Source organism: Lycorma delicatula, chromosome 11, assembly GCF_047948215.1.
Source record: "Lycorma delicatula isolate Av1 chromosome 11, ASM4794821v1, whole genome shotgun sequence".
NCBI classification, from domain to species: domain Eukaryota; kingdom Metazoa; phylum Arthropoda; class Insecta; order Hemiptera; family Fulgoridae; genus Lycorma; species Lycorma delicatula.
Window position 1 is genome coordinate 67,208,766 of NC_134465.1, and position 20,929 is coordinate 67,229,694.

Here is a 20,929-nt window from a genome sequence, read left to right on the forward strand (position 1 = left end):
TAGTAAAAAAACCTATTGTAAAAAAAAAAAAAACATGGCTTCGACAAACTTGAAGTCGACAAAACGACAAAATTGAAGAAAAAACATTTAATTACTGCAGCAATTTTGTACGTAGTGGTGATTGTGAGAGGGAGTGTTTACAGAGAATGGATACAAGATAGCGTAATTGCTGCGACGGCATCCGACTCTCTCATATTACATCTAGTTAGCAAAACAAAAAAAAAAAACTGCGCCACAGTTAGTCAAAACAACTGTCGGTCAAAATCTGTGTTACAGCAAGTTGATGAAAAATTATATTTGTTTATACCATTACAAGTGATGTAAAAATAAACAAAACTTAGTTTGCATATTATGTAATATTTTCTTTCTGATAACTTATTAAGCTAAGTGTTTGTTTAACGTTGTCATATACAATAAGAAATATGTAATTCTTTGCAACCTACAGTGGCGTATTTTAAAACTGTACCAAAGTTGGTTTACATAGTTATTTGTGTTTAGCTTATTCTAAATATTTTACGAGTATTAGTTATGTTATATGAATACAAACAAGAATTTACAAAAGACTTGTACATATAAACTAGGTAAGTACTCTGAATAATATCTTATATTAAAAAAAATAGTATACAATCAAATAATGTGATTAATTTCAAGAAGGTTAACTTATTAGCAGGAATGAAAATTTGATGAACTAAACGTATTATATCATTTGCACACTTTGTACAGCTTTAAAAAAATGATTACTTTTAGCTTAGCCAAGTATGTTTTTATTTTTGCTATTTCAACCCTCTGTTTCAACCAGAAAGGCCCTCGTTGTAAAAATAATGTAAGTACTGTGAATGCCCGGATAGATTACAGATTACAAGGTAATCATGAGACCACTTGTGCAGCTAATTACACTGGCACAAGTGGTAGATTGGAAGTCACAGGTACACTGGCTATTTTTAATCTATGCTTTCTGACTATAATGTGTGTTACCTTCATGAGTCTAATCTTTCTGGTACTAATCTTTCACTAGCCATAACTCGTAAACAAAGCATTTTAGGACGTATGTTTATTATGAACTTTTTCAATTATTTTCACGAGTATAATAGGTTATGAAAGTCATAGTAGAACTGTGTGATATACTCTGTATATTACCCATTTATTTGTTTTTTATATTATCATAAGTTAATACTGTTACTACTAATTTATATGTTTGTTGTTTACAGCTTTTCTGTAGAACTGACAGTTATTTAAATCCTGATTAAATTTATTTCTCACTCCAATCCCTTTAGGTCCTCTGAGCATTATATTTTTTTTCTGAAATTTGACTTTCTTTTTTATCATGCTTTAGTGACAAACAATGCTCAAATTTCACGGGCTAAGGTTCAGTTATATTTTTAAGTTACAGTATTTTTCCACAGAAAAGCTCAGGTTTATGAACTCAAAAATAGAATTAACATAATTAAATTCATTTGTAAAATATTAATACTGGAATATCCTACTCCTCAGTATTTCTCTATCGTACATTTTTACATCAGAAGTCTGCTGATTAACATCATTGTTACAGCAAATTTTTCATTTTTTTATTCTTAAATATACTGCTCATACAAGCTCAGTTGTATATTATACAAATCAAACATTTAAATTCTAACTTTTTTATTTTATTTGGAAAGGCTTTAACTGTGCATAAGCTGAGTGTTTTGTTTTTGTGAATGATATAAAAATATAAATTTTTATTATTAAAAAAAAAATAAAAAAATAATGAATTTAAACATAAGAGAGATAGTGAAAGTTAATCAAAAGCTACACTTTACTAGTAGAGCAGTGTACAATTTTTTATTTGAAAAAACAAATATTTTTACATTTAAAAATTTTTTTATTTATTTGCATTATGAACTCAGAGACCATTAATTAACGTTTGAAATATAAGAATAACATTATGTGAAATTTACTAAAATGCTAATATAAATAATATTATACTATTTATAAACCTTTTTAAAAAATTAACAAAATTATAATATTAAAAAAACAATTGGCTGAAAATGAAAGTTCAAAATCTTTGTAATGCATTAAAAGGCTTAATAATAAAAAGCAAAATTTAAACATTGATTATAAATTTTTATCCTGGTGATTAATAGTGTTGTAAAAATACCATTTACTACCATTTGTCAATTACTTTCCATGAATGTATTCGATGATTCAATGGATAAAATTATAGTCATTCTGTTGAATGACTACTATACATGTGTAATAAAAAATAAATTTACAGTAACATATATTTATGATATGAATTGATTTCACTTAATAGAGAGAAGAATACTGGAATAACTGGAAAAATGAAGGATGTCACGTGAAAAGGCAACAAACAGCACCACTAGATATTGAAGATGACATCACTAATAGTACTATTAATACTGGTGGTGTAAGGTTAGGTGGTATCAATCTGCGATTCAGTAAAAGACCCTGTAAAAAAAGTTAGCACAAATAATGAAGGACGCTGCTGTTCAGAAATAATATATATTGGGAAAGTGAGTATGTTAAGTATATAACATTTGTAGTAGCACAATAAAAATATAGTGCATAAAATCGGTACTTAATTATCATGGTAAGGTAATATTTGTCTACTAACTCCCATTTGGTGAATTTTTAAGTTTGCTTTTAAAAAATTATCAAAGAAATTGTAGTAAAATTTGTAGGATAACTATCTTGATATAAGAGATTCAGTTCTATATGATTATATCTGTGTATACAAACTAAATGTGCTGATTTAACATACAAAAACCGCTATAAGTGTAATTTATATAATGCATTCTGAGATAATCAGATGATATTAAGGACCTAAATATAGGAGAAATTATTTGAGAATAAGGAGAAGGGTAGTGTAATATATATTTACTAGCATCCTTGTTCCAATGTCACCTGCACTGTATGACTACTTGCGTTTCCCATCGCAATCCGGGGATCTTTAGTCAGTCAGTCAGGACTTGCTTTACATGCCCTCCCCATCTAGCCAGGATCTCTGCCCCCTGGACCTACTGTGTTCGTTAAATTCATGCTTATGAGAATAATGATGATAAATAAAAATTAAAGCCTGTTCAATTTATAAAGACTATCAGTGTATTGTACTTCAGACAAACAATTTGGTGAGTACAGGACTCATTAATTGGTTTTTAGAATTTCTGTCATACCTTCACACACTATATACTGTACATAATCCACACACTATATACTGTACATAATCAGAATTACAAAAATAAATTACAATCATAATCTTACCAAATCTCATAAAGGTTGACTCAATAGCGGTAGCATAAAAGGGCAAAAATGTTTTTTTTTATTCCTTAAAATATTAAAATCCAAAAACCTGAAAAATTTTTTTTTTATTCCTTAAAATATTAAAATTCAAAAACCTGAAAATGTTTTTTAGATATTTATTTGAAGAGTAGTTGCAAACTCAAATCAAGTGAATATCTCGTTTAATACAGTCAGAAATGTAGGAGAAAATTGCAATCATTGTTTAGAATTGTTTACTTTCCTTCACCCCTTTCAGAGAAATTAAAAAAAAATGGTAAATTTCATACTTCGTTTTAACCCTTAAATTCAGAATTTCAAAAAATTCTTTCTTAGTATGTCTGTGTTTTATTATATATTTGTTGTAAGTCATTTATTTTATTATTGTGTTTTGATAATTGATTTAGAGTAATATCTATCCATTAATATGGCAGACCACCTAACAAACAATAAATATTCTGTTTGTAATAAACACAAATTTAGAAATATTAGAAATTAGATGACATAAAATGAAATATTAGAAAAATATTACACGTATAAATACAAACAAAATTTCAATTTTATAAACCATCAGAAAGTTTGAGGGAGATGGTTATTATAACAACTGCAACAAATAGAATTTGTGTAAATTAATACACAATTTTCAGTATTTTAGTATTTTTATTTTTAAATTTTTATTATGCAGTAATGGAATTATTTCAATCATGGCTGAGGATACGGGATCAGCAAAAGTATTTTCATGAAAAATTAAGGTAAGCTATCTCAATATTCTACACTAGTGGTTCGTTTAATAGAATTTAAATATGTATGTCGATATACACACCCTTTTTCTGTAGGATCTACTGATGATTGTTTAACAATCAAAATGATCGTTTAGATTTATTTTTAAATAAAATTTTTTGTAATGGTTTCTGCAGTATAATCTTGTTTTCCAAAACTTTATGACAATTTTTATGAAATTTGATGTGACTATTAGCAAATGTAAGCAGATTTTGATTATTTGTTGTATCAGCATTTTAATCATGTTTTATGTTATTCCTTTTTGTGTTGAATTTTTTTTTTTGCAATTGGAAATGCTTTTTTTTATGTTTTCATAGCCCTGAATTGACAAAATTATGGAATCATTTGCCAGACAGTTTAGAAGCTTGCAGAGGTAAAGCAAGAGATTTCCTACCATCTCTAGAGACATATTTTGAAGAGGCTATTGAACAGTCTGACCCAGCTGCTATGGCTGATGCTGAATACAAGTGGGAGTAATTTTTTCTATTTGAAATTTTCTTGATTTATTTTTAATTCTTTTTATTTACTTTGATACTTGTAAGAAGAGTTTCGGCGTTTTTGCATTCTGTTATTAGCATTACATATTTGTTTATTTCCAAACAGTAACATGATTGTAGATTATGTTTATTGATATTTTATATGACATTTATTTTTACTGCACAAGATGTTAAAAAAGTCTGGAAATGGCTTCAAATTATCAAATTGAATATGACTTATTGATAGAAACAAATTTAGATGTTTGCGGTTAACAAAATAAAATTTTGAATTTTTTTAACTATCATCATGAATTTATCTTTCACTTTTAGTAGCACAATATCACATATCATGTGATATATACAGTAATAATCCAATCAATAAATTGCCAGATTTCTTAGAAATTATGATCAAGAAAATTGCTGGAGATAAACCTGTGTTACAAATTGTTTAAAAATTAACTATTATATTTGAAATTTGTTTTTACTGTTTATTTAATTTATTAAAAGTAAAATGTTCTTTAGTCAAAAACTAATTTTGTTATTGTTGATGTTAACTTACTGTAGTATTTGCAACTATTTTTGTAACTACTATTATTGACATAAACTAATATAATTTTTTTAAATGTTTGTCTCTTAATAATTTTTTGACACACACACACACACATGAGCCTGCGCCTGCACAGTTTTAGCATAGTTGATGAGTAAATTATTTAATTAGGTATCTTGTTATTTTATTATAATAGAAATTTATAGTAACACATAAAATGTATTAATTACACAAAGGATATGTGTATTATGCATGCAATTCATAATATTTTTTTTATTTTACCTTTCAAAAATTAAGTTGAATATGGTGGATTTTCAAACACTCCTGTAAGCAGAGTCCTGCCTCACAGTCTGGGCACCAGTATACTGTATCCCTTCTCTTTTCTTTTTTATAATAAACTATACATCTTTTTTGAGTCTTTACATTCTTCCCAGATGCCAGATGACAGGTGATCTATTTAAAAAAAATTATTAATTATTATTTATTGATTTTCTATTTTTAAAAAAGAGGAATTATTTTCTAGGACAAAAAGAAAGAATTTTCTACTTTTTAACTGAATATTGCAAAAAATGTTTGGTTTTCTAATCTACAAGCATGTTAAATGCTAAAAACTGAAAGTGGTAATCAACTACTGGCCAAAGCCAGATTTAATGAACCAGCTCCATAAACCATTTAAGTTAAACAACAGTTAATTGTGGTTTCTCTGCACAATTTACTTTTGACCATGCAATCGATGACAGTTTTATATATATATATTTATATATAGTATAGTATTTAATTTTATTAATCATGCAATGACATGAATCATTTAGATGATTGAGGTAAACTACATTTATTATAATAATCTATTTATTTTTGGAAAATCAAAACAAAGCTATGACTATGTTAAAAAATGTTGTTTGCAATTATTTTAATCGGTTATTAATACTTCTAACCAATCGAGCATGGCCATAATGAAAAAAAACCTTTCCAGTGTAAAAATGAAGAAATTAAACTAAATTTGCTTTAATCAAAATAGGACATTCTATAAAAATATTTTAAACATAACTCAATGATATATAATCAAAATTCTATGACAGCACTAACATATGTTAATCATTAAAATTTCTAATATGCTAAAAAGTAACGACTTTAAGAAAAAGATTTCTGTAGGTCGACATTTTTCTCGTAAAAAAAAATGCATTACTTCTTATTTATTATGTTTTCATTAACAGTTTAATTTTGGTTATCTAGAAAACTAACAGATTTATGGGACAGAGATTATGGAAACAATGGAACAAATCTTAGGACTACAACACTTCTTAATAATTACCAGGAAAAAACCCTATAGAAATCTTTTTAAATACATTAAATAAATATTTATGGTAGTATTTGTGTCACAAATATTGCCAAAAAGGTGAGCTTAGTAACAGTATTTTTTTTTTTTTTTAATGAGTAATGTATGCCAACATTATATTAACCTTTTCCCATCACAATGCTCCGCGCTTCTTAGCGCTCCGCAAAAATAGTTGGTATCTAATTGCCTCTCTTCATAGTCTTATGCTACCCTCTTGTGAAAAAATTTTCAAAAAATTACAGTATATTAACGACATTTAACAGATTCTGACAAAAAAAAAACCTTACGATTGGATATTTTTTATGCCTGTAACAACAAAAAAATTGAAACCGTACAAAAATTACGATAATTTAATTGCAGAATTTTTTTTGCGCATTTCTACCGCGTTTTTTATTAGCGAAATTTTTTTTTTTTTATTTATGTTTATGAAACATAGTTTGCTGATTAAAAAAAAAATACTTTCAAGCAAATCGGTTGAAAGTTGGGCAAAATATGATGAAAAACCCGTGTCATAAATTACAGATTAATTAGCATATCAGTTTCGAGAAATTTTTATAGTTATTTATTTTTTCTTAGCGTTACATATAATGTAAAATTTATTTTAAAAATTATAAGACTTCCTTAGAGCATTTATTACGTAAAAAAACTTTTTTTACAACAGAGTATTGCTGTTACACGCCACGGTGGGGGGGGGGGAGGCAATAGAGTTCATGAAACGCATAATAATTACCCCAGTAATTACAAGCTATTCGGTACAAACAACAGGTATTTTTTATGTTACTATGTATATAAAATCGTAATATATATTATATATATATAATATATAAAATAAGAAATTACGAGCGCGCACTAGTTTTTACACCAACATATAAATCGCAATATGGGAGATTCCCCAAAAAAACAAAAGAATGAAATAGATGACAAATAATAAATAACCTAAACAAATAAAATGAAGTAATAAATTTATAAATAAAAAGCTCTTACCCCTAGTTGGTGATATTTTGGCGTGTGTGATACACGAGAAAGCATCCGTCTATACAGAGTGGTACCTCACAAGCCACACACCTCCAGACTGATCTTACGCGAATGCCGTTTGCCGAGCACACAACGCATTGTCTAAAACTGTTTGTTCCCTCACGTTTAGGAAAATGTCTTGCTTCACAACTTTCAAGACGTAAAAATTCACGATTTCTTACATAAGATCCTCGTGCAGAAAATCTCGTAGGAGATGATGAAACAAGCCCTTTCAAAACCTCATTTCGAAACCATCAGAAGGATTGGTTCGTCTCCATCTTATTGCCGTATTATTTATTATTTATTGTAAGCCGTATAAGCATTGACAAGGAGCATATCAAAAATGTGGAAAAAGAGCATATCAAAAATGTGGAAAAAAGTTTTTTCGTCCATTTTGTCATGCGCCTATGTAAGTAATAGCTTGAAGACAGAAGATCAGATTGATCAACAGCCCCCATATAATTATTGTTTCGTTTACATTTTATTCCTCTCGTTGTCTCCCGAGATATACATTCATATCGAATGTGTACCCAGAATTATCGAAAAGTCTGTAAACCTTTATCCCAAAGCGCTTTCGTTTACTAGGTATATACTGCCGAAACAAGACTCTACCCTTGTAGGCGCATAAAACCTCATCAACTACAATTTGTTGTCGTGGATTACAGAGTTCACGAGATTTCTGACGAGCAATTTAAAATATTTCGCGTACTCTCCAGAGACGGTCATAGTTACCAGTTTGCATTTCTGATTCTATTGGTGGATCCTGGTTAGTGAAGTGTAAATACTTCAAAATATGAAGAAAGACAGTTCTCGGTAATGTATTCCCAAACCAAGCGAAATGGGAAACCTCGTCAGTTGACCAGTATTCTTGTAAAGTGTGTCTTACAGTATGACCCATTTCCAGGATGATTGCAAAGAAACGTTTCATCTGGTCAAGACTAACGTCACCTTGAATTCTGTCCTTAGGTAATGGTCTATCAGGTCTACGGCTTTGAAAATACAAATTAGTTTGTGATGTTACTTTTTCAAGGATAGCCCCAAAAAACAACATAGATACGGCAAACGGCGTCTGCCCATGAATACGGGGATCAGGAATATATTCAGGCACATTCTGTAAATTCCTACGACGCTTCTTAGGCCGACCTCTCTTATGAGGAGCGGATTTAGCCAAAAGGTCGGGATTCTTTACAAATGCACCTGGTTCCGGACCCGTAAAAGGCAAACTGTTTAGTGTGTCATATTTACACCTATCAGTACAAACTAACCAGGGATTTTCGAGAACCGGCAGACGACCTTTCAACTCGTAACCTTCGTCATCTGTAACTGTTTCGTCATTTTGGGCCCGGTCAGTTGGATTTTCTTGTAACTCCGCCGTGTCAAGTTCCTCATCTTGGAGAGGAAAATCAACAGCTGGTTGCATTTCAACATCCAACTGCACTGGAGAACGATAATGGATTTCATGAAATATATTACAGTTTCCTTCAGCATGTGGATGTAGAACTGAACCGGCTACATTTATTTTCTGTTCCGTGTCAGTATCACTAATCGAATGACCTGGATCATCAAAAATCGTTACTCCTAATTTCAGTATTTTTGATGTCGTCCAAGCCCTCAAGGTCGTCACTGTCATTTTCGTCATAATCTGAAAGTCCTTCGTCAAGAGCAAACCTAATCTGTTCGTCATTCATTGTCTCGATAAAAAAAAAAATTACGGCAAATAAAAAAAAATCACAAATTTAAAAAAACGCCCAATATGTGAAAAAAATCGCACTGAATAAAAAAAAACCGATGTAATTTTGAAAAAAATAATGAAATAATATATTACCAACGGAACGCCGGTTTGCGATAGTAAGTTACTTACTGCAGTTCACTCGTACTCACTCACACAATAAAGTAACATATGTTAGTATAAAGAAAGAGATTCAGTAAAAACTACGTTTTATAAAAATCCCCTCCACTTAAAAGGCTATTCAGATTGACAAAAAACTATTTTTACTGTATACTGTTATTCATTACGAATCGGTATGTGTTTCATTGATGCCGATATCTTTTGTCAGAAAAGATTTATTAGGTCTCAAATAAAAGTGACACATTTATGACCACAAATTCCTTTTTTTTTTGTGTGCCGTATATCATAACTTATTATGTGTTTCAATACATCGTTATATTGCTAATATAATAAGCTAGTTTTGTAAATAATAAATAAATCCGTAACCCTCATAGCAATTATAATACACCAGTCACACACACACACACACACACACACACACACACACACACACACACACAAGCACATTTCTGAGAAAAAAATGGTCATATTCTCTCTTGTCCAAATAAAACATTTTAATTCGTATAACCATAGTTCAAATTGTATAATAAAACTGATTTCTTTGTGAATATAAAAAAATATAACCGACTTAGATCCCATATAAAATGATTTTGTAACAGCGTTTTAAAACTATCACCGCACAGAGCCACTTTACTGGCTTCCTGATCTGAAATTAAGTAAATATATGGTTGAAAAATTACCAAGCAGAAAATTCTGTACGGTAAATTGTTACCTTTTTTAAATTATGTATCTTGAGTAGTCTGGAAAATTATTAGAACAATCTATTCATAAATATTTTTAAATTTTTTAAAGGTTAATTAAAATCTGAAAATTGTAGTAAATGCAAAACAAAACTTTTTAACCTATTTATACTAGTAAAACAAATACAAAACACAAAAAACTTATTTTAGTTTCATTAAACTTTCTTTTGTTTCATTATTGACAAAAAACAAAACCCTGAACACTACTAAAGAAAAAAAAATGCATTTATGCAGTAATCAATGTAACAGAAAGTAAAATAACACATTTAAATGAAATCTCATTATTTAGATAGTATGACAAATGGATAGTATCTGTTACTTCAACATATCATGGTATTGAAATGACTACAACAACTAAACTAATAAAATAGTCACAAAACCTGTTGTTGCTGTTGACTACAGTAAAAATATGGGTAGTGTGTATATTTGAGAGACCAGGTGCAGCAAAGTTTTCCAGTGGAAAGGAAAAGGGAGACTAGATGGAATGTTAATTTTATAAAAGATTAATTAACGTAGCTGTTCTAAATTCTTACATAGGTTTTTTTTAAATATATCAGATTTAATAAAAGATTCAATCTAGAACACTAGAAAAAAAAAAAATTATATTAGTTTAAAATAATAGCTAATAGAAGTATGTAAATAAAATGAAGCTTTACTCTAAAATTACAAATATAAATCTTATAGCAAAAATTAAGCAAAAGTATAAACAATGAAACTTATAGAATTACACATCTTTCCTGTTAATGGACAAACAGAAATTTCTTTGTTTAATTAATCATTTTTACAAATTCCACTAGAATGTAGGAAATTGTAGAAAAGATAACATTACTGAAATCCTACAGATCCTGCATGAATATAGTCCAGAAGTCATTTACAGTAACATAAAATCATAGGCATGATAAATTAGACTGTGATTGTAATGATTTTCAAAAATTATTATTTTTTTTATTTATTTATTTTTTGGTACTTTATTTTGTTTTTTTTTTTTGTTTTGTTGAAGGACAGACAAGAGACGTGAATGTTAAATGTGATATTTTTACCTTATTTTATAAATCCAATTACCTGAATGCAACTCCAACATAAATATTTTTATGATGCATTAAAAAAAAAAGTACTGCAAGTTGACTGTTGTCTTTTTGTAACAAATGTTGAAAAAAAATTCAGACCACTTGTCTTAATATCAGCTCTTTTTCATTTATACTCAAATCACTGTGCCTTAGCCTCTTAACATTTATGTGAATCAGCAACTACTTAACAATAAGAATGTGTTAAATTTTCCAGAAAGAAATCCAGTGAAATATCAATAATTATCCAAATTTACTTCTGCCAGATTCCATAATCAGAAAGCATCATAATCATTATACTGATGATGCTTGAATGAGATTTTTCCCTAATTTTTAATAGTGTGCCTTACTAGATTTTTATAAAATAATTTTTCTTATCTGCTTTTTCAAAATGTAGAGGTGGGTCACAAGTAAAATTAATCTTCATCTTTATAAGGATGTAATTTATGCTATCCTCTATTGTATACATTTGGGTATTGAAATTATAAATAAAATATGTCAAAAATATTATTTTATGTTTTATTTATTTTAGAATTAAAACTGTTATTTTTAACAGTTGTAAACATTTTTATGATTTTTTTTGTATAAATTTTATTATATGGATGTGAATATGTTATTTAGTTATTGTAAAGATAAAGTTTTTTTTTGGAGTACATTTAAATTTTCGTTGTAAAAAGTTAACTTTTTTTACTTTCTCCTATAATTGTAAAGTAACCAGTGGATTAAATTTAGCTGTTTGCCTCACAAGTTTTACTTTTGTTACAAAAGCAACTGAGACAATGTAATATTGAATTTTAAAAATTTGCATTGATGTGACTTTTAAGGACTTACTTATTATGTTCTATGCAAGAATTATTCTTTTTTCTATATTAAATTAGTAGAACCAATTTGTCAAATTTTTAGTCATTTTTATAATAAAAAATTACTAGTAATGTATTAATTACTAATACTCAATCTTATCATTTACTGTCTACAATTTATCATCAGGTGTTGTGATAGCAGGTCCCTCTTAGCTCTTTATTTCATTTCAACTGATGTACACTTCCTTGATCTTTCACAAAGTCTTGTATCGTTTAGCTGTTCCTCTAACCAACCATACTTATGCAACTTTTTTCTGTGGATCCATCTGTTTGAGCTGGAGTAAACAAAACTAGCTAAATCTTGTGTTTTCCATCTTTGTCTTTTGTCATTTCCTTCCATTTCAGATCTTGTCTGGTACAGTGTGGTTCACATGAATTTTAATACTACACTTTGAATCCTGTTGAATCTTCAAGAAGTCTTTGAATCCTTAGAGGTGACAAGTTTCTGCAATTAGGGTTTGAATGATTCAAGATAATGATTGTGTTCTACAAAAGACTAGCTTCAGTTTGTAGAATACATAGTTGTTAAAAAGCGGACTACTTTTTTGTAAAATTCACTATTTCATATCATAATGTATAATTTCTGAAATTCCCTCTGATGTTAATGGATACTTACTTGGGAATTACCTTCAAATTTGGTTCTGTTAAATAAATTTCCGAAAAGCTCTTTTCTCACTCCTCCCCTTCGCTCTCTTTTTCACTATTAAATTCAATACTAAGTTGTTTAGTATTATTGATTTTATATTAAATTTCTGCAAAACTTTCTACACTCTTTCTACTTTCTTTCGAATACGTGTTTGAATGAATGTTATTTTATGGTTCTAATCAGTGTGTATTATAATAAATGGGAGTTATATAAATGACTACATCTCTTCCAGTATTTTTAATTATCATCCTAACGTAAAACTCAAATTGGGTGAACCCATCTTCTTCCTAACCCATCTTCTTTAATGAATCTACCTTATCATAGGTTTTAACTTATTGCCTTCTATTTTTCTTGTTCTTGAACATCTTTCATTTCTTTAAGTTTCTTCACTTCATGTAAGCATCTCAGACTTTATTCTTCTTTCTCTCCTAAATTCCAGTTTTCTACCTATGATCCTTTACTAAAGACAATTTTGTTCAATATATTATACTCCAATTAACATGTTATCCTCTTCCTTATTATTTTCATCTAATTTTACTTCTCTTATATTTAACTAATTTTTTAATTAGTTTTCATGTAATTTTTGAATTGGCCAGATCATTGACATATAAATTGAACAAAGTAGGAGAAAGTACAACAACACTACCTTGAATTAAAGTAAAATGTTGATTGTATTCATTACTAGACATTTTCTCTATACTAACTTTCAGTGTTCTAATCATAAAGTAATTATCAAAAAATGTAAACAGTTTCCCTCTAATACAAATCTTATCTAATTTGCCTAACATTATATTATAATCTACAAGGTCAAACACTTTGCTAAGGTCAGTTGCAACAGCAATAACAAATTATTATCATTTAAATATTTTATATATCATTGTAATTACTTCCAGAAGATTTACAGTAGATGTATGGGAAACAAATCCATATTGAGTCTGATTTATTATTATTATTAATTATTATTACTATTGTTTATTACTATTGTTAATTACTATTATTTATTATTAAATCTACCCATTTATAAAATCGATTTTTATGCTTACTCGTCAAAGGATACCCACCATCATTCCGATAAGAGTAGGAACAGAAGTGATATAAAAAAGAGCTGTCCGATATCTGGGTGTGAGTCTTGACACAATATTCACATTCTGGAATCACATTTTGAGGGCATGCAAAAAGGCTGCTCGAGTGATCACTTCTCTCAGCCGATTTATGGCAAACATTGAGGGGGACACAGGCCAAGCAAAAGAAGACTACTTATTGGGATCATCAGTCTTTGTAGTATGGAGCAGAAGTTTGAAGAATGTTTGAATGGAGCATCGATTAAACCTCCACCCAATCTATTCCCGATATATGCGATCCAATAATATTATTATTAACTGCATAATTATTTTTAAAATTGTATAAAATATATTTTTATTTTTTTATAGCCTTAAAAAAATTATTTTGCTTAGAGCTTCCTCCCAGCACTAACAAGAGTGGAAGGAATGCTGTAACTGCAATTAAATTCTATGTAGTATATTTTATACCATAATTTATTTAATAAAAATAAAAATTATTAGGTAATAATATTATTATTGGTCTTTGTCTCGTTATATTGAGTATATATAGTCATTATTCTTTGTGAAAATATTAGCATTATAAAATATATTTTTATAATACCGGTGACAGGATTTCATTGATGTATATTGGTCCATCAGGTAAGTTCTTGTTTATATTTTTAGTAGTTAATTGTTTAGGAGAGTTGGATTTGGTAGTATTTTTCAGTCATTTTTATAGATTTTTATACTTGTGTTGAAAAAGTTATATTTTATTAATCTACTTTTGAATCTTACAGTTATAGGCAGGATAGCATTCTTCTTATTCAGTGGAATTTTATACACCATATCGATGTTTACATCGTGATTGTGTGATTTAGCAATACCTTCCATTATGCAGCACACATCTTCATTTGGGTAACAGGAATCTCATGAATTTCTAAATTTTTGTCTGCTGTACTGTTTACATTTTAAAATTCATTTTCTTTCTTTGTATTCTTATAATCTGACTGTAAATTGTTAACAACAGTGGTAAATTCATCAATTTTTGCTAAGAACACCTCTACAGAATGACATAGTTTTTTAACATTGTTGCATTATTAATTTTCAACTCATCTTTAATATCTGCTAATTGATGTGAAATCGGTAATTTGATTTCTTGAGTATTTCTTTTTTGAAATCCTGCAGGCTTGAATCAAAGCGACATTCAGAGAAGGATTTTTAACTCTGCAGATTTAATAAAAACAATTTTAAATAACCTAGATTATACCCCAATGCAAATGTTTTTGGAGACTTCAATTGATGGCTGTCAGATAGCTTTACATTAAAGATTTATTTAGATATAGTAAACATTTTTGAGGTGGAGATCGAGAATCTATAACTTTATAAATAGCAGCCTGAAGAATTATAAAATGGAATTTTCTAATATAACCACCATATGCAGGGCTTTTGTATATATATATATACCAATGTATGTATATATATTTTTTCAACAACCATATTCTAACAATCATAAAATTTGAATAATGTATCACTATCATCTGGAATTATGTAAATTTAAAATTTCATGTAACTATGTAAATATTGTTGTCAACTGTTACAACTTACTCTGTCTTTAATTAAAATGTCATTTTTCAAAAATTGTCTGTTGATTAATCATTTTATGTTTTTCTTTAAATTTAAAAATGAAATATTTTTCGAGTATATTCATGTTTTTTGTTGTTACATATTTCTAAATTATTTTTATAATTAGTGATATAAAAATATATACTTAATTTATGCATACTTACACATAAGTATTTAAACATATACTAAATTAGTTTATATTTTATATATGTATTGTATAAAAAATACATACATGTGTATATTTTTTTTCAATAATATTTTTTTAGTTTACAGATCATTATAAATAATAATAAACAGTTGGACTTCGCATTAAAATTTTGGTTAATTTAAATGAATAGATCAAGATTGAATATATTGAATATAACAATTTATATTAAAGTAAGTAAAAAATATTTGATTTTGTTCTTTTAGGATTTTATCAAGTTTCTGATAAAATTTTCTTTTATATAAGTTTGTTTTCTTTTGCACAATTTTAAAACAAAGGCTAACAATTTTCTAGAGCAGCTCCCCCACTAATTTTAGCTAAGAGCCGCCACTGCTTACCACACACCTTAAATCTCTCTTCCTCACCACACATGTTTCACCTCCCACCCTCAACGCACATGTTGCACCTCCATACCGTATTTTATAAAAAAGTTATTTTGATGGTGAGGTTTTTACTTTAGGTTTATTGCTTTGGCATATTCCAAAACTATAAAGCTTAGCTAATGCTGTGCATTATACAACGTTATGTGTACTGCCATTCGAAACTAAAGACTGAACTTCATATGTATGCTGAAGAAATTAGTTAAACTCATTTTTCAAACCTTTATTATTTTGCCCATTTTTTTTTTTTACATATTGTTGATCTATGCAGAAATATGACAAACTAATTTAAGAACCTATTTATATATTTCTCTTATCATGCAGTGTAAAAAATAATATTTAAAAGTTCAATTATATCACTATCACTCTATCATTACATGTGATGAACAGGCCATTTTGTACTAATCAATATCATTTACAGTATAATTGTCATATTAATAATTAATAATTGTAAAATACTAGTAGTTCAAGTAATAATACGAAGATCATTTGCTCACATAAAAAATTACATTAAGTTAGGTAGTAAAGAACTATGATATTTATGTACAATCACATCCCCAAACAGTTGGAAAAAAAATATGACTGAAGATTTCACAAAAATAATAGTAAAATTATGAAAACGATGAGAGAAAACAATATGTAATAGAAAGAAATAATAAAACTAACACATATGCAACTTAAGGAACGATCAAAAATCAAAACAAGTTCATGGTAACAGCTGTTCAGGATGCAGAATAAGACATATAGAATGGATAATTCTATATAGTATAATTGATATGCCACTAGCGCTTCACCATTAAATTACAGTAAAAATTTAACTAGACACACACTGTAGTAACTCATCAACAACAGAATAAAACAGATAAATTTGTAATGATGAATCTCATCAGAAACACTTTTCAGCAAAAAAGTGGATGATGAGGTATTTCATCAAGGGCAATTTTTATCAAGGTGAATTACCTTAACACACCTTAAACAAGTGAATGGTTTTAAGAAATCTGTTATTAGTTTACTTGAATGGATATTTTAAATATTGTATATATTTTAAATAGACAGGCTATTTTAAATATTGTTAGATAATAAATGAAATACTTTTTTTCCAAATCATCTTAAGTGCCATAGTTTGCAGTCTATGATGATTGTAGTAATCAGAAAATCATAGAAAACAAATTACGTTATAATTATAATTCTTTTCATGCTAAATCATTTATCAGATTTATGCTAATCATTTATCAGACCTATGCATATAAAGACCACCTAGAAATTAAAAAAATGTTTGTGAATAGTGCTTGCATAAGCAGTTTCTTGCTGAATGCAAAGTTATTTAATTATGAATGAAGGTCAGTTGAATATAAATAAAACTTTTGTCTTCACGGCTCGCATATGAACATGAGTGCACGGCATGGAGGATATTACCTGGATAATTCCCTGATTGAGAGAGACAAAGGACACTAACTGCCTCAGCATCTATGTTCTCTGTCAATACTGTTATCTCAAAGCAAGAGGTTCCGTTATTGGTGGTTCAATGTGTTGTCGTGAATAAGCATGCCAAAATATAAAATTTTGACTAGACTACTTGTAGAGTTTAGGCATATGAAGTTATGTATCCAAGTCTATGACTTTTATCACCAAATTAAAAGGAGAGTGTGAAGCTGAAGAAAATAAGTCACAAGCAATCCAAATCTATACAGATTTGTGATATTCACCATCTGCAACAAATAATTATACTGTGCTGCACGGAAATTGCATCAGAAGTGCTTCTGTGAGTGTCTGCTGACTGGATTAAGTGACTGGAGTTATACATTCAACAAAATGGTTGACATATTGAACCCATTATGTAGCCCTCCAGTGTTAATTTTGGATGCCAATAACTCCTACACCGTAATAGCTATGTGAAATCTGATTGCTGAAATGATTTCCTAGTAAAATTTCAACTGTTTTGGTACGTCACATGACCCCCCCCCCCCCATTAAAATCCATTTAAATAAATGTCTATTTAAGTAAATGGATGGCAATTCAAAATGGCGCCCATTGTTGTGTTTTACCTCATACCTAATTTACATTGGTGTATCCAAATGTTTCATTTTCTTTACTACTTCTGAAATAATAGGCTGTTTTGTGATTTTTGGACCACTCTTTAAATATAATACAGCATTTTGAACAATTAGGATCTTTTTTTGTAGGTTTTGTTATGTGGAATTTTTACATAATAGTTTGGTATAATATATAATACTAGTTTGGTATTTTATATTTTGTGAAATATGTTAGTATTTCTACTTGTATGTTAGTAGATTCATAATCTTGTAAATCCCAGTTGTTAAATCTTTAATTTATCTGATAATTACTTATCTAGTTTTTTTTAGTTTTGTGAAATTGTAGTATGTATTTCAGTGCTATTTTGAAATAAGATTTATTTTTAAATAAATTTGACATCATTATTTATTTTAACATAACAAATGGGCTTTCAACATGTTAAGCTTTAATCTTTAACTCTTTTCAACATAGTGGCGACATCGTGGATATCGTTCTTAAATAATTTAATAATTCTCATATTCAGAAATGACATTCTTACATTGCATTCTAATCATTATTTGAAATGCATTGTCTGTTTCGCCAGTCATGTTTATAATATTTAATGTATATTTTTCTTAATGTTAATGAAATACTCTTTTAAAACATAAGTATTTTATTACATATTTTGTTAGAATTAATTGTTTATTATTTTGAAAAAGAATGGAATTCTTTTCTTAAACAATGCTTATTAACTTCTCAATTACTTTAAATTATTGGCTATTTATTATTATCATGACAACCTCTATAATACCAAGTGAGCAACGGACTAGTGAACTGCTAAAGACTAAACACAGATGTGACATGTAACTTTTTATGAAGGAAATGAAAATGGAAATTAAATGAAATATTTGCATTAGCAAAAGTGTATATTTTTAAAAAAGGGTAAATAATATTGGCCCCACTTGTTGATTAGCAGAACGCAGCACCATATATTTTCTCAACAACATCTGATGAGAATTTTTAGTCATCTAATACCTAGTGTTGCATGAATTAATTTGCCCAGACCTTGCATTAATTTGAATTACCTTGCCTCATTTGACATGAAATACAGCATCAGATCTATCTGTCCACTGACAATGTTTTTTATTAGATATTTAAAATATTTTTTGTGTCTTTGAAATAATACAAAATAACAATGACTTGGAAAGATTCAACTCAGGAATGAATGCAAATAAAATTGAACTACTCTATCATCTATCAAAAAATATGTATAATAAAAAATTTCTCCCTTTTAACTCAAAATTAGACACTGTAACAACCATTTAACCAAAGTGCTTAAATGTTACAGAAAATATGGCAACAGTCAAAGAATCAAGAATAGAAAAAATAATTATAAAGAAAGGAAAATTTTAAAAATGATTTTAGGTCCTAAATGTAACAATAATTATAAAAGAATGGAGAACAACAGATTAACAAAACGAATTATTAATTATCTTTCTAGATAACAAGCAACTGGTTTCAAAAATAGATACCTAGTTATTTAAAAAATGAAAGAGTTCTGACAGCTTTTTGAAGTTGTTTTTTAATGCAGTTCATAGATGATTAAGATGAAAGAATATATATATATTTGTTAAATAGGCATGTTCTTCAGCAAATTTCTTCATATATTCCATGGATTTTCTACTTGGTTTTACTGTGAAATTAGTATTTAGATCTGGAAGGGATGTTTATACCATATAAAAGAACAGCAGAGGGTTAAAAATAAAGATTTCATTAAAAAGTTTTATGGTCGCATCTTTTGCAGATGTTTCCATGAAAGGACAGTCACCCTGAGGATGGAGGGAAGTCTCCTGCAGACTAGATTAAATCTTTTGCAATGTTGATATCCAGTATTTATTCCAACAGTCCTATTGATCTGAGGCTTTTCGTTGCATTTCATAACAACATGCTTTTCACAGGGTAGGGCTGTTAATCCCACACCCAACTACCAACCTGGAGGACCAGGGATTTTCTTATAAGAGTTCCCTTCTCGTGGATAGATATCTTTCTCTCCAGCTTACAGAGAGATCTATCTACACTGCATTTTATTCAGGTTATCTCCCAAGCCTCATCTGCCCCCTCCGCTTTTGGGGAATGTCTTCTTATTCCACTTTCAGATCCAATGAGCATCTTCACTTATTTTTGTTCACCTTGGGTATTCTATTTCCTCAGTGCCCTCCAACCTTAATTGGTGAGTGTACCCCTAGTTATATTGAACTATGATCTATTAATATTTTGTTACAGAACACGAAACTGTAATTTTTTCAGAACGCATATAGTTTTTACTAAAATATAAGAAGTCTAATATGGGATGAGAAAGTACAAGATGCAAAGAAGTACCTTATAAATCTTTTTCTGTCATCCTTACTCAGAGAGCAGGAAGTTGGGTGCAGAGAGAGACAAAACATCTGAAACTCCAACTATAGAATTTCTGAGAAGCATATAGGAAAAACTAGAACAAAAAGAATAAAAAAATTATAAATTATAAGGAAATATGTTAAGAACGCTGAACAGAATCTGGAATGAAAAAATAAAGTGGTCTAGGCATCTCAAAAAAAAAAAGGAGTGTGGGAAGTTAGCTGAATTATTCAAGCAAAATAGGAAGCAGCTAGAGGGACACTCGGAGAAAGACTATAATGAAAAAATCTTTTCAAATAGAATCAGATGAAGTAAGTACTGTGTTCTAAATTTCTGATGTTGAAGACTTAAAATTAAATTCTCTAGTTTTGTTTGTGTTTTGTCCATCTACTGGAAAAAAAGCATGTGATTAGTCCCAGACTGAATTTCCTTAGAGACTATTTACCATTTGTTTAATTCTTATAAAAAAAAAGTGAACTTTTAACTACGAAAAAATTAAACCCATTTAAAATTACTTATACCATTTTATTGGATTTGAAGCTTGATCTCATCAGTCAGTGGATGAGTTTTGCATTTGTAGTTGCTGAAAATTATGGTTGTAAGTAGATTAGGAAAAGAGCGTGATACCTGAAGTGGCAAATATTAAAATATTTAATACCTATTTATTAAAACTAATCGTACTGATC

General features: G+C 28.7%; 1 protein-coding gene and 1 long non-coding RNA gene across 2 annotated transcripts in view; both read left to right on the forward strand.

The window, feature by feature from the left end:
* Positions 1-320: 320 nt before the first annotated feature.
* On the forward strand, positions 321-4,791 carry LOC142332564 (uncharacterized). Its single transcript, XR_012758326.1, has 3 exons — positions 321-581; positions 2,291-2,510; positions 4,371-4,791. It is a non-coding gene; the product is annotated as an uncharacterized LOC142332564 (long non-coding RNA).
* Positions 4,792-20,189: 15,398 nt separating this feature from the next.
* The window catches only part of LOC142332003 (uncharacterized), a 369,173-nt gene continuing 368,433 nt past the window's right edge, over positions 20,190-20,929 (forward strand). The window contains exon 1 of the mRNA XM_075378058.1: positions 20,190-20,554. The gene's annotated coding sequence lies outside the window, so the exon portion shown is untranslated. The remainder of the gene's footprint in view (positions 20,555-20,929) is intronic.